This window comes from Lissotriton helveticus, chromosome 6, assembly GCF_964261635.1.
Source record: "Lissotriton helveticus chromosome 6, aLisHel1.1, whole genome shotgun sequence".
Lineage (NCBI taxonomy): Eukaryota > Metazoa > Chordata > Amphibia > Caudata > Salamandridae > Lissotriton > Lissotriton helveticus.
Genome location: NC_136067.1, coordinates 366,271,186 through 366,284,343, shown reverse-complemented (window position 1 = coordinate 366,284,343; position 13,158 = coordinate 366,271,186). Strand labels below are relative to the sequence as shown.

The following is a 13,158-nucleotide window of genomic DNA, read 5'->3' as shown; positions in this document are numbered from 1 at the left end:
GCTATCCTGCAAACGTGTTTAAAGAAGGAACTATCTGGTCCATCAACTGTGTCCTAAGGCTGTGGTTAATCATGTTACAGGCTACCTTGCCATTGCAACCTATACTTGCTCTTGTTAAAGTTCTGCAGAGACAAAGTTTTTATGCTGAAACTTGTGTATAACGTCTTCTTTGATAAGGTACAGAAGGATTTTCTATAAATGCTTAATTGTGAGAAGAGAGGGCCTACAGAAGTACATTGTACTCTTATGTTGATGCAGATTTTTCAATAGTTTGAGTGTACCTGCGTGTCTACCCCTAAGCATGGCTGGTTTTGGTAAAGTTTAATATTGCCTGTTTATATATGGTGAACAAAAACCAGAAGTCCCAATAATGCAGTGTGTTGGCTAAATAAAACAAGCCAAGTACTCCATGGCTGTAAGCCTGCCATCACAGTGATGCTCAGCACTTTAATAACACAGCAATCCTGTGGTGAGTTTTCTTTAAAGCATATTGTGTCTGTGCAAATTAACGTTGATACTCTCTGGCTAGCTGACTTGAAATTGTGGTGTTATTTGATGTGTGGTCATATTAACTGGTGTTTTTATCTCTTTGCCTTTGAGCTGTGGCACAGTGGGAGCTGAGAATTGGAGGAGCAGTAGCTGGGAACAATGGACAGGCTTAATATAGCTCAGACTTCAACCCATTGTTTCCAGCACATTGAAATGTTGGTTTGTATTGCTATAGTGCATTCTGGGTTATAATACTGCATTGAGTGCTTCATTATAAATCTGGACCAGTAAATTTAATTTGTTTTTTTGTTTGTGTACTTTTTATAGATATTCAAAGTCAACCATCTTTGCAGTGTCAGTGCTTGAGTGACCCAAGAAATCTTTGTAGGACCGACTACACTGGACAGGATCAGCCACTGCACAGCAGAACAGGCAGTGACACATCAGCGGACTGTGAGTACCAAGGGGTATATTATCAAGCAGGGCGTTAAAATTATCGCTGTTTTAGCGGAAGAAAACTGCTCCTAAATCGGCTATTATGTGCTTGATAATATGCCCTGGAGAATTCCAATAGAAGCCCAAGTTCACACCAGAACAAGGGTTTCTATTGGAATTCATAAGGCCATATTATCAAGCCCATTATCGCCGCTTTAGCTGCAGTTTTCTGCCTTTAAAACGGCGATAATTTTTAACGCCCTGCTTGATAATATGCCCCTAAACTCTTAAATTTGGTATTTGGCTGTGTTACTCAGGTACAGACACAGTATTGGCGAAAGGGCATCATTTAGTATTTCAGAAGGTCCGAACATATTAGTGGCTGGCTGACTTGTATGAAAAAAGAGATTTTTAATTATGCCAGATAGTTGTGAACAGTCAAAACGGTGTCCTTATGTGGAATAAAAACAGGGAGCTGAGGAGCATCATAGATTCATTTGGGAGGCAGCACCTGCTGGACCGCAGCTTCACTGTGACCGCATTTTGGACAGGCAAAACCATGCATTATCCCCATTGGTCATACATGTAGAATCATGTTGGGCATATTTGAGTTTCTTTCCTTTCCCTGTCTTGGCAGAATAATGTCTGATACATATGACAGCGAGCCCTGCACTTCAGCTATGACTTCCAAAAAGGGAAAGGTTGCTTCTAGCTAAAGGAAATCTAGCAAGAATAAATCTGGGGCACGGTACTATCGAACTAAATTCGACCTGTCCTGGATGCAAGCAGAGCAATACAAAGGTAGTCTAATAAGGTTATATACTTTAAAGTGTGTGGATAATGGCATATCTATTTCCTTGTATGTTATTTTTGCTACACCATGCTGCAACCTAGGTTTTGTGTTATCCGTTTTGAGAAGACTACAAGGCCAACTGTTTTGATATGTTTGTTTCCCTTTCATTATATGAATAGTGTATATTTTCTACTATGTGCATCAAGTATTGGGAGACTAATATTTTAGTAAAGGCTCTCACACATTGCGTGTTCCTGGCAATTTAAGTTTCTCTTTCTGCACAGTTTACATTTCATTCATGGGTGCTACACTCTGATGAACTGGACTTCTCTATTTTAGGTCAGTGGAATGGAGGTCCCAGTATGCTCAATTCATTGCATGGTGTCCTTTTCGAAACAGTGTCTAGTCAGCCCTCAACAAATGTCATAATGCATAGCATAGACTTGTTGTGTTGCACTGCAGCAGCCAGCGTAATGCATGGTCAGTAGGTGCTTGTGAGCAGTAGTCTAGGCACTGTATGCACTAGTGATTTGATTGTAAAATTATCATAGGTAAAAACTTGTAGGGGACAATCGTAATTTTGGAAATTCTTTTTAACTACAGGGATCATTTTTCCTGTTAAGACCGATCCGTATTCCTTCCGCTGCTTGATTTGGGAGAAGATGGTCTGCTGTGGGCATCAAGGAGAGTTTGATCTGAAACGCCATATTAGCGGTAAAGTTCATTCATCTCTTCAAGGCACAAAGATTAAAATTAAGCCTATCTCTGGCTATATGTCAATGCAGAGTTCCAGCGAAGACCTTCTTGCCAAAGAGGCGGACATACAATTCACAGGATGTTTGGCAGAGCATAATGTACCTTTTGCTGCTGCTGATCATTTGGACCATTTCATAAGGACGTTTCCCAGACTCTAAAATTGAGCAGGGTTAGGCTTGTGCGAGAACAAAAGCAACCTGTGTATTAAATGATGCCATTGCACCAGAGTTGTTGACTGACTTAGTGGCTGATATGACATCCTCAGCTTTTGGTCTCTGTGTTGATGGTAGCAATGATCAAGGCATTGAAAAAATGAACCCTGTAACTGTACACATTTTTGATACGAAGCAGGGTTTGGTATGCTGCAAATTTCTTGACATGTGTTTAAGCAAGGAAAGTACAGCGAAAGGTATATTTACTGCAGTATCTAATGTTATGACAAAGCATTTCATTCCTTGAGAAAATTGTATTGGCTTTGGTGTAGATAGTGCCTCAGTGAATGTAGGAAGGCATAACTCTGTTAAAACTAAGTACTCTCTTTGAATCCTAATGTGTATTTCATGGCTGTCTGTGCCACATGGCTCACAATGCTGCATCCCATGCTGCTTCTGCCTTCTGTTCTAGCTTGAAACATTTTGATATAGAGAAATTGCTTGTAGATGTCTACTTCTGGTTTGACTATTCTTCAAAACGTAAGAATGCGTATGCTGAATTCTGCCAATTTGTTGTTTCTGATTACCCCCGGATGGTGATATTTATTTCTGTGAGGTAGTTAGCAATGTCCACTTGTTTGGATAGACTGATTCTTCAGTTTGCTGCTCTGCATTCGTACTTCCTATCAACACCAGACAGTGACAGAAATAGTAAAATCAGGTTAAGGAGACTTGTGCACAGTTTTGAGAACCCTATGACTGAGGTCTACTGTTTATTTCTTCAGGCTGTGTTACCTTCTTTTGTTCATGTCAACCTTTTGCTTCAAAGGGAAGACCTAGTCATTCACCGCCTGTATGATGCCATGATCAAATTAATTGTTGTGCTCTTGAGTAGAGTGTTTCATGTAGATGTCATTCAGTCATTCAAGGGGAGCCCAGATGCCAGTTTGCCTGATTTAACATCCGAAGAATGCCAGATCCCAGATACAAGTCGGTATGTTGGCATCATTGTGCGGGGAAAGTTGAGAAACATGCTGGAAAGTGGGGACATTGAGCCAGGAACCCAGAAAGCTTTCTATGAAGCAGTACGCAGCTTACATCAGAAAAGTGTAAAGTATGCTTTAAAAGTCCTTCCAGTTGATGACAAGGTGCTTAAGCATGCACAGGTCTTTAACTTTATCGAGAAATATAGTGTGCTGTTCTTAGTAGAATGGTTTGCAACCTACCTCGTTTGCAGAGCTGGACCTAGTTTGCTTAGAGCAAGGATTTGCAAAATACCAGGTCACTGACTTTCAGGACCTATCAACAAATGGAAGAGAAATGGCTGCTATTAAAGTAAACTGTGGTACTGGTGAGGTTGTAGCTTACAGGATGGATATCATTTGGCATTCCCTGGTCACACAATTGACTATTGTTGGCACTCAGAGAAGCAAGTTTTCCCTTCTAACTTAAGTAGCCCAACTTATCTTTACGTTGCCCCACAGCAATGCTGATGAAGAAAGGGTGTTCTCAAGGGTAACCAAGAATAAAACCAAATTCCGCCCCAGTTTATCCCTTGATAGAACATTGTCTTCTATATTAATGTTTCAAATGAACAGCCCTCAAGGTGAAATATGTTACACATATTCTCCATCTGAAAACCTGAAAAAGAAGGCAAAAACTGTGACATGGGAGTACAACAAATTGCATGGAAGCTCACGGTAAAATATCAACTTGTGTGATATATTGGTTTCAGATATAAGTCCCCATAACCCTGGTGATGCAGGTTAGTGTGAGTAACGGGTTATTGTCATCCTCTGATACTTGGCACTGTGAATTATCTGACTGGACTGTTTCTGCTGGTCTTAGTGTTTTCCCTTGTTTAGGTTTGTCAAGTTGGGCAGGTGTTGTGCTTGGTCTAGATATTATGTACATATGGACTTTAAAAGAATATTATTTATTTTATGCAAATGCAATCTGTTGCATCCAGTAAGTATTTTTGTATTTAACTGTGCATGTGTCAGCATATGTACACCGAACTTTAATAAAGTACTGCTGCTGAAAAACTTGTGTAATATCATGGTTATGCATTCATTTACAGTACAGTCTGGTTACAGGAGGGAGCAATAGGGTTAGTGACCTTCCATTTCTGGTGCTCTGCAGCAGTTTCAAGAAGTTCTTGGAGTTTCTTGTTGCTCAAATGGCTGTAATTTCTGATATTTAAAAGTTTCCCTCGTCTTCCTTGCATGATTTTTGCTAGCAAGAAAGTGTCACTCATAGTCGTTGAAATGTCACTCATAATTTCACTCAAATGTTTAAAATGTCACCCATGGCAATCTGAAACCTTGGCAGCTATGCAACATTGATATTGGCAGCCCCATCTTAAGCATTGGGGTGGTCAGTGTTCTAGCACAATTTTAATTTTTAAATATCCTTGTGTCAAAATATTATACCCAGTATGTTGTCAACCACAACGTCATTAAGGTAGGTATAGATATTTAAGTATAATTTTATTTACATTCCTAACTCTGCATCTATTTATCTCAATATATTTCAAACTATAATTCTGCAATGCATGCCCCCTATTATGGTTGTGTCTGATTGGATTACTACTGCATTAGTAGCTCTGGACCATTATCATTGAACAGGAGTAGCTTTTATTATAGGAAATGTTGGAGACCCATGTTCTAGAGAATGCATATTTGCATCTGCTGATCCCTTGAAAGCATAAAATATTTCTTCATGGTAGACGGACAACTGTACCAGTTCAAGTCACTTCCATTTGGCTTCAAGCCAACATCCAGGGAATATATGATGTGCCCTCCTCTCATGAACACATACGTACAAAGGCCTTTACAATTCACAACTCAGTGACTGCGTTTGGGCTATAAACACATGTTTGATGAATAACCATTCAAAGCTTAATACCACAAAGACCGAGATTAAGACATGAGGACAATGGCAAAACTATCAGCCTCCTGCCATATGGCATTAGGAACTTGAAGCTCCTCTAACAACATAAAGAGAAGTTAGAAATCTAAGAGTTTAATACCTACCCCTGATACCGCATGCTAACCTCTTGCTGAGTACCTTCTACATAATTAAACCACAATGTCACACCTTCCCATACCTGCAAGCCTTCCTCAAGCTCGCAATCTCCAAGCCTGACTATGCCAAGAGCCTATACTTTGGTGCACTCAGACTCATTATACGCAGAATACAACTCCCCAAAAATGCTGCCAAAAGACTTTTTCACCGTCTTCACCAAAAAGAACGAATGACTTAAGTCCGGCAGTCGCACCTCTAGATATTTATAGCTAGAAGGACAATGTTCAAGGCACTCTCTATTGTCCATGGACCCTCCCAAGGAAAAGGACTGCTATACCGCCAAGTTACATTCAGGCAATATAAATCAAACAGTACTCTACACTCCAGGATTGCACCACTTGTCATCACACCACCTTACCATAAGCAATCTGTAAGAGACACTGCATTCTCAGTACAAACTGAGAAGCTCTGGAACTCACTACCAGCAGCATTAGAAGCGCCATGAGCATACATACTTCAAAGACAGTTGAAAATATGGCTATTTTCTAGCTACCTGTACCAGCCACACCCAGGCAAGGGAGCCCAGATAACAGTTGCACCCTCAAGCACAATCCTTAGCTTACAACGCACAAAGTGTAAACCACTCAACCAGAAAACTGTTTTTGATAAGCAGGCAAGCTAAGAAGGGCTCATCTATGGTTCACTGTGGCATTATAGGTATGTACTTGCATATATAACAGTTATGGCCCACAATAATACTTAAACTATAATACACAGAGGCTAGCAACAAGTTGTAACTCATATCTCCTAAATTCAAATAAGAGATATCTGCTATCTGGGTGTGTAGGAAGCTGGCCTAGTATATGGTGCACATTTATTTAAGTGAAGCACCTTGCACTAATTCAGATTACCCTTATGGTGGTTTTAGTGATCTTAAACAACCTTAGAAAGCTCTCTAAGTGGTGGCTGTAGAGAGCAACCACCAGGCATAGTTCAGAAGGAGTGTTAAGCAGCTTGTTTTACTAGATCTAATCATGTAGTATAGTTTAATTGAAACAAAAATGCACAGTGTAGTTATAAAAATGTCTATTTATTACACAACACTCACTAACACATTGGTATATCTCCTACCTTGAGATATTAACACAAATACACAAGAATACTTCAATTGCAAGAGGTAAGTAAGCACAATACACAGTAGTCTCCAGGGGAAGACCAAACCATACACTAAGAAAGTGGAATGTGAACTATGACCGAAGTCAGGACTTGGATCAGGAGACAAAGAAGAGCTGGGGATACAAGGAACCACCAAAGGTAAGTACATAGGAACCCAAGGGAGGCTGTGTGCAGAGTGGAAACACAGCCGCGTACTCAATAGAAGTCAACAGGAAAGTTGTGGCGGCAGTTTTGAAGAAGAAGGACCCTTCCCGTGGAATGTGCACCTGACCATTGAGGTGAGCATTGTCCGGTTTCTATCTATTGTTGTGACTACATTAGCCGGTTCTGCTTTGAATCCCCTGGCTGCTTTCCTTCCTTGTTTAGACCCTTCCCAGTGGACCCTGAAAAAATCCAGTGGAAGACGAAATATTGGAGAGTCACCCCACCCGTGGATACCCTAGGAACCAGGATACCTACACCAGGGAAGCCGGGTGCATAGGTGCGAAGTGACGTCGGAAACCGCTGTAGATCACAATCAAGGATTTCAGTGAAGATGCTGCTGGCGAAGACTGTGCAAGAGTCCGGTGGAATGGAAGGGTGGGTTCTTGAAGAGAAAAACCTCCAAGCAGAGAGGACAGAGTCTTTGACAGTCGAAGGTGACCAGGAGACACGGAAGAGCAATGCCCACCGATGATGGAAGATGCAGGAGTAATGACGGTGACCTTGTATCTGCAGTTGTGAGGACCAGGCGATGCTGAGGAAGACGTTCATGAGCTGTCGTAAGTCGAGAACCAGGGTGTCGGTGTCTTGCGGGAGCACCAACAAGCCTTGGCAGCAGCAACATACATGGAAAACAATGAAGGAGCAACGTTGGGACCAGCAAGGTGCAAGGAACTAACCAAATGCAGGAGAGCCAGAACAAGCCCCAAGCAAGCAGGGGAGCCCCAAGCAAGCAGGGGATTCCACTGAAGCAGGAGGAGACCCTCAAGAGGACCCACAGACCAAAGGCACAGGAGTTGCAAGAGGGCCTCGAGCAGCTCACCAAAGATGAAGGCCTTTTGTGCAGAGGATGTGGTGAGGACGCTGATCTTGGCAGGAAGAAATGCTGGAGGCTGGAGCTCCTTGTAGCCCGAAGATCTCTGGAGTGCAGAGCCAACTAGCCTTGGCAACAGCAAGTCTATGTGGTACATAGGGGTTTGGTCCCAGCGGTTCCGACAAGGGATACTGGCCTCCAAATTGCAGAGCAGAGAGGACAGGTCAGGCCTCAAGCGAGTTGCAGAACCACCACCTGCATTGCTAAGCCTTTCAAAGTCAGTGGGACATCAGGAGCAGCAAACCAGTCAGCTTCATTGCAGTGCCTGCAGATGCACAGGAGTGACTTCTTCACTCCAAGGTAGATTACTTCAGGTGTCTTTGATGCCCACAGGTCTGTTGAAGATCCTGGAAGAAGCACATATACAGATGACGAAGAAAACTTGTAGAACCTCGTGACCAGGAGCATCAGGAGACTTCCTTGATGCAGTCTAGGATCCAGAGGAATTTCAGCGAAGTCCAAGTGTCCAGACAGTCGAAGATTGACGTGGTTTCAGGCTTGAATTTTGATCCACGATGATTCTGACGATTCACCCACAGGTAAGCCCTTTTATATCCTAAGAAAGAAGTTAGGATGCCTCGGAGGTCACTCCCGGAGGAGGGGCTGGACAGCGGGGAGAATACTCCCTTGTCCTTCGTACAGTTTTGTGCCAAAGTGGGAGCCAAGGGCTCCCAGAACTGGTTCCAACTGGAGTATGGAAGGAGGACAACAAATGTGCCCTTCAAAGCAGTCTGGTGGCACTGGCAAGAGCCCTCACCCCAACCCAATACACTGATTCTTGTCTGGGAGGTGGTCACACCTCCCTGTGACAAGAAACCTATTGTTCTACCTTTCCCTGCTCAAGCTCAACTCAGCAGCAGGAGGCAGAATCGTGTCTGGCATCGGCAGCAGCACTAGCTTGCTGCAGACCCTGGAAGGCTGTTACCGGGAGTACTGGGGGCTTCTCGGAGGAGCCCCTCATTACATAGAATCATACCTCGAACACTAGTAATGTTGTTGGGGTATGATTCCAATATTTTTGTTACCTAATATGCCCAGGTTCGGCACAGCCACTATATAGTTAACCATCGTGTAGTGAAGCATGGCCACTATATGTATCAAAATGGCCGATCTCACTTCCAAAACCTTAAGAATCGACTCCGGGGTTTGTAGGGGGTGTCCTGCTCATGCAGGGGCACCCTCACACTTATAACCCAGAGCCCTGCCTTCAGGATTGAAAAGCCTGCCTTAGGTCTGACTTACAGGTTTTAAGTGTAGTGACCTCAAATATAAGAAAACAAGGTTACACAGGTTGCAATAGCAGGCCAGTAGTCACAGTTTGAGTGGTCTCTCATAGGTGCACAATACATCTGCAGCCCGTGGAAGTCCCCTGGTGTACCTAAGCCCTGGGTACCTGTAACAGAGTGACACGGCAAGTACCCGATATTGTTTCCCCTTCAACTCCCCTCTTCTGCCCTTCACAGAATCTCGAAGCCACAGACAGCGCGCCAGAGACCGAGGAGAGACACTGGCCCTTTAACGAAGACACAGTAGAGGAGTGGGCGGGGCTATACACTAACGCAGAGACGTCTTATACGGAGGAACGCCAACACCAGGTGTGCTTGTTCACCCGGAGAGGAGACGACGTGTGGAGAGAAGTGTATAGCCCCGCCCACTCCTCTACTGTGTCTTCGTTAAAGGGCCAGTGTCTCTCCTCGGTCTCTGGCGCGCTGTCTGTGGCTTCGAGATTCTGTGAAGGGCAGAAGAGGGGAGTTGAAGGGGAAACAATATCGGGTACTTGCAGTGTCACTCTGTTACAGTACCTTAGTACCATATGCTTGGGACTTACAGGGGTACACCAGTAGCCTATTGTGGAGGTACAGAATTACTTGCCAAGTCAAATTTAGGGAGGAAGCACAGTGACTGGGGTCCTAATTAGCAGGATCCCAGTCAGACTAGTAAAAAAAACCTACTAACACCAGCAAAAAGTGTGGGTAACCATGAAAGCAGATCCTACTTTCCAAAGGGGTGGTCCATCATCAGCCCTGTACAGCCAATACGGAAATCACCAAATGAACAGGAATGGAATAAATAAAGAGATCTGTCACACATTGCTGGACAATTTGGAGGACTTTAATGTAGTCCACCACTGCAGGTCCCAAATAGCTATATAATATGACCACTTCTTTACAACTCACAAACAGTCAGATATGGGATGATAATAAAAATTATCATCCTAACAGACCTCTCCATTGCTCTCTCCGCCCAACCATATGAGCTCTGAACCACAACTAAGCACACAATCTTAGACCGGTCAACCAAGTAAAATAGCCAGCAAAGCAGACTATGTAATGTAAAGTACTAAAAAGGGACCTGCAGAATTATTCAAAGTTACTAGCATACTGAAAACCATACAACTGTGCATCTGTCTCACACACTTCATCATCTATCACACTGCTACGTACCCTGTCCCATAACATGATAACTGCACCTCAGTGGTTATCATGCACCAGTATCAAAACAAAAACAACATCCTTCCAACTAGTCACTACACATGGCGCAGCATGCTACTAAAGTAGGCAAGTGCTTCAGTGCCCCACATAGGGGTAGTAAGTGCTATATATATTCTGCAATACAATACATGTTACATTCTCATTATAGAATTTCATTACTGTATCTTTAAATACCACTTGTTATGTTTTAGTTGCCTATAGGTCCATTGGAACTGCTGTGTTCCATAAACCCTGAGAGTCAGTTATCTTACTGGACTGACTGCACTGCCTGGCTGTTATCTCCTGTTGCTGTGCTGCTTCTCAATAAATCTACAACCACTATACTTCTGCTTCCTGGATTTATTACAATACATTTTTTTAAAAACATATTTTATTGATTTTAAGCCACAGATACGTCACAACATCATCAACCCCTCGTAGCAATATCAAATATATGTTCCATTTTACTCCCAACCTAACTCGGATCCCTCCCCCACATTCGGCAATTGGTGTGAGCAACACCAGACACTCATATTCACATAGCATAACAGCGGCTATTGGGACAATCAGATGTGATTCAACGCACTTTGCTTGCATAGCACATGGATGTTCCATATAGTTCAGTCCTCAGCTCCCTCCTGGTGGTCCCGTAAAGCCTGCACCAGCGCTAGCCTGTCTCATTTTAATAGAGCCTTCGCTATCCGCCCACTTACAGAGCTCCGACCCCCACCTCCTATACAGTGGTCCTTCCTTCGATTTCCAATGCCATGTAATCTCCCTTTTCGCAAGAAGTAGGCCCAGGTCTATGAATTGACTAGTAATTTTAGTCTTGGCTGTGTGTGGAAACCAATGTAGCAGGCATACTGCCATATCAAAGTTAAGGTGCCTGTTTGTTATCTCTGTAAGGAGTTCCCCCACCTCCGTCCAATAATTGCCCAAGGCAGGGCAGCTCCAGAGCATGTGATCTAAATCCGGACCCAAGCAATACAACACATTACACATACTCCACACTAGTAATGTGACACATACATTTTTCCAATCTGGCAAACAGATGATTGTACCACAGTTTTTGTAATATGCTCTTCTCATGACTTATGTATTTGGTGACAGGATTTGAGTAGATTAATATGTCATTAATATAGATCACTGCACAAATATCAATACATTAATAAAATACTTAATTTATGAAGTATTGGAAGGCAGCTGGGGCATTGCACAACTTGAACGGTATGAAAAGGTATTTGTAAAGACCAAACTTAGTTCTAAATGCGGTCTTCCACTCATCACCCTCCTCGATGCACACAGAATTATATTCCCCTTAAGTGTAATTTACTTTAAACCTTTGCCTTCTTTTCTTGATCTAATAAGGATGGAATTAATGGCAAAGGGTATCTGTTCTTTACAGTGACATGGTTAAGTGCACTTTAGCTAATGCAAGTTCTGAGCTCTTTTCCCTTCCCAGGAACATACATTAAAGGAGATAAGACCATGATGAGTGGATGAATCCAATTATTAAAAGGTCATCCAAATATTCTCTAAGATTTTCATCTTCTGTGAAGGCATAAACCCTACTTCAAGGAAGTTGAACCCAAGGTTGAAGATCAATTTGACAAACTAAGACGTGCAACAAGGGGGCACCTTAGAGATGCTCCCTGTATCCCTACTAGTCACTTAGTCTGTTGGCTGACTGGTATTGTCCAGCCTGACACCACAGATGAGTTTCTTGCCCCCTACAGGTGAAAGCTTGTGCCCTCAGAGGCCGGGTACAATACCTGCCCGGCAGAAGGTGATCACACCTCCTTCAGCAGGATGGCTAGAAGATTAGGACCTCAAGGCCAGAGGTTTCAAAGCCTTTACTGCCTTTGAATTGAAACCCCTGCCTCTCCCCAGACCTGGGGAACACCACCCTCTGCCCTGAGGCCCACTTGGTACCAGAGCAGGCGGGAAATTAGGTATTCAGGAGGCGTGTTTTACTTACAGGCTAGTCCCACCCCTAAGGTGGGCTACCTGAGGTGGACAGCCAGAGAAGGGTTTCACCATCTTGCTTTTGGTCAGTGGTGGCTGGGAACATTTGAACGTGGTGGGGCATGAAAGTTAGGGATGAGTTTAAGGAGCGAGCAACCACTGGCTTTTCTTTTACTATTACCTTGTCATCATTTTGAAAACTGTGTACCCCATGAGGGAAGCCCATCACACCCATTTGCACAGAATCACAATAATAACTCAAATACGTGACCACTGCCCTGTGCATTCTGCAGAGAGGCCAATGATTGGATGTCTAAGTATTCCGATCACCTTTGTGACCCGCTGACTGACCCTGTAAGAAACTCACAGCGCCTTCAACCACAGCTCCAGAGCTCTCAATCGTGCAAACAAGTGGTGCCAATCATTTCAAAGTAGTACAAAAGGGGGTGGTAGTGGACGGAGCATCTGAACCAATCAAACACTCACACCCAGTCAAAAGATCTGGGTTTAATCCATCACCGTTCTTTAGCCCACTCTGCCACCCCAGTTCAGACATGGCTATATGCAAATCAGTCTGACCCTGTGCCTCATGGGAACAATCCAGCCCGAACTGCCAAGCCATGCCTTCCCTGGACCGGAAACAAGCTTCCGAGGACCGGTTTCTGGCATTGCAGCCGTCTTCAGCCCGGCTTGCCTGAATCCAGTGGCAAAGTGAGCAAGGGACTCACGTCTGAGCATACCCTGCAACACTTATGGCGGCCAAAAGCGGTACAAAAGGGGGTGATAATGGACGGAGCATCTGAACCAATCAAACACTCA

General features: G+C 43.6%; 1 pseudogene across 1 annotated transcript; it reads left to right on the top strand.

Annotated features, from left to right (window-relative positions):
- Positions 1-301: 301 nt before the first annotated feature.
- On the top strand, positions 302-4,654 carry LOC144762314 (uncharacterized; annotated as a pseudogene). The gene is made up of 3 exons (XR_013596076.1): positions 302-314; positions 817-942; positions 2,321-4,654. The product of XR_013596076.1 is annotated as an uncharacterized LOC144762314 (transcript).
- The last annotated feature ends 8,504 nt before the right edge of the window (positions 4,655-13,158 follow it).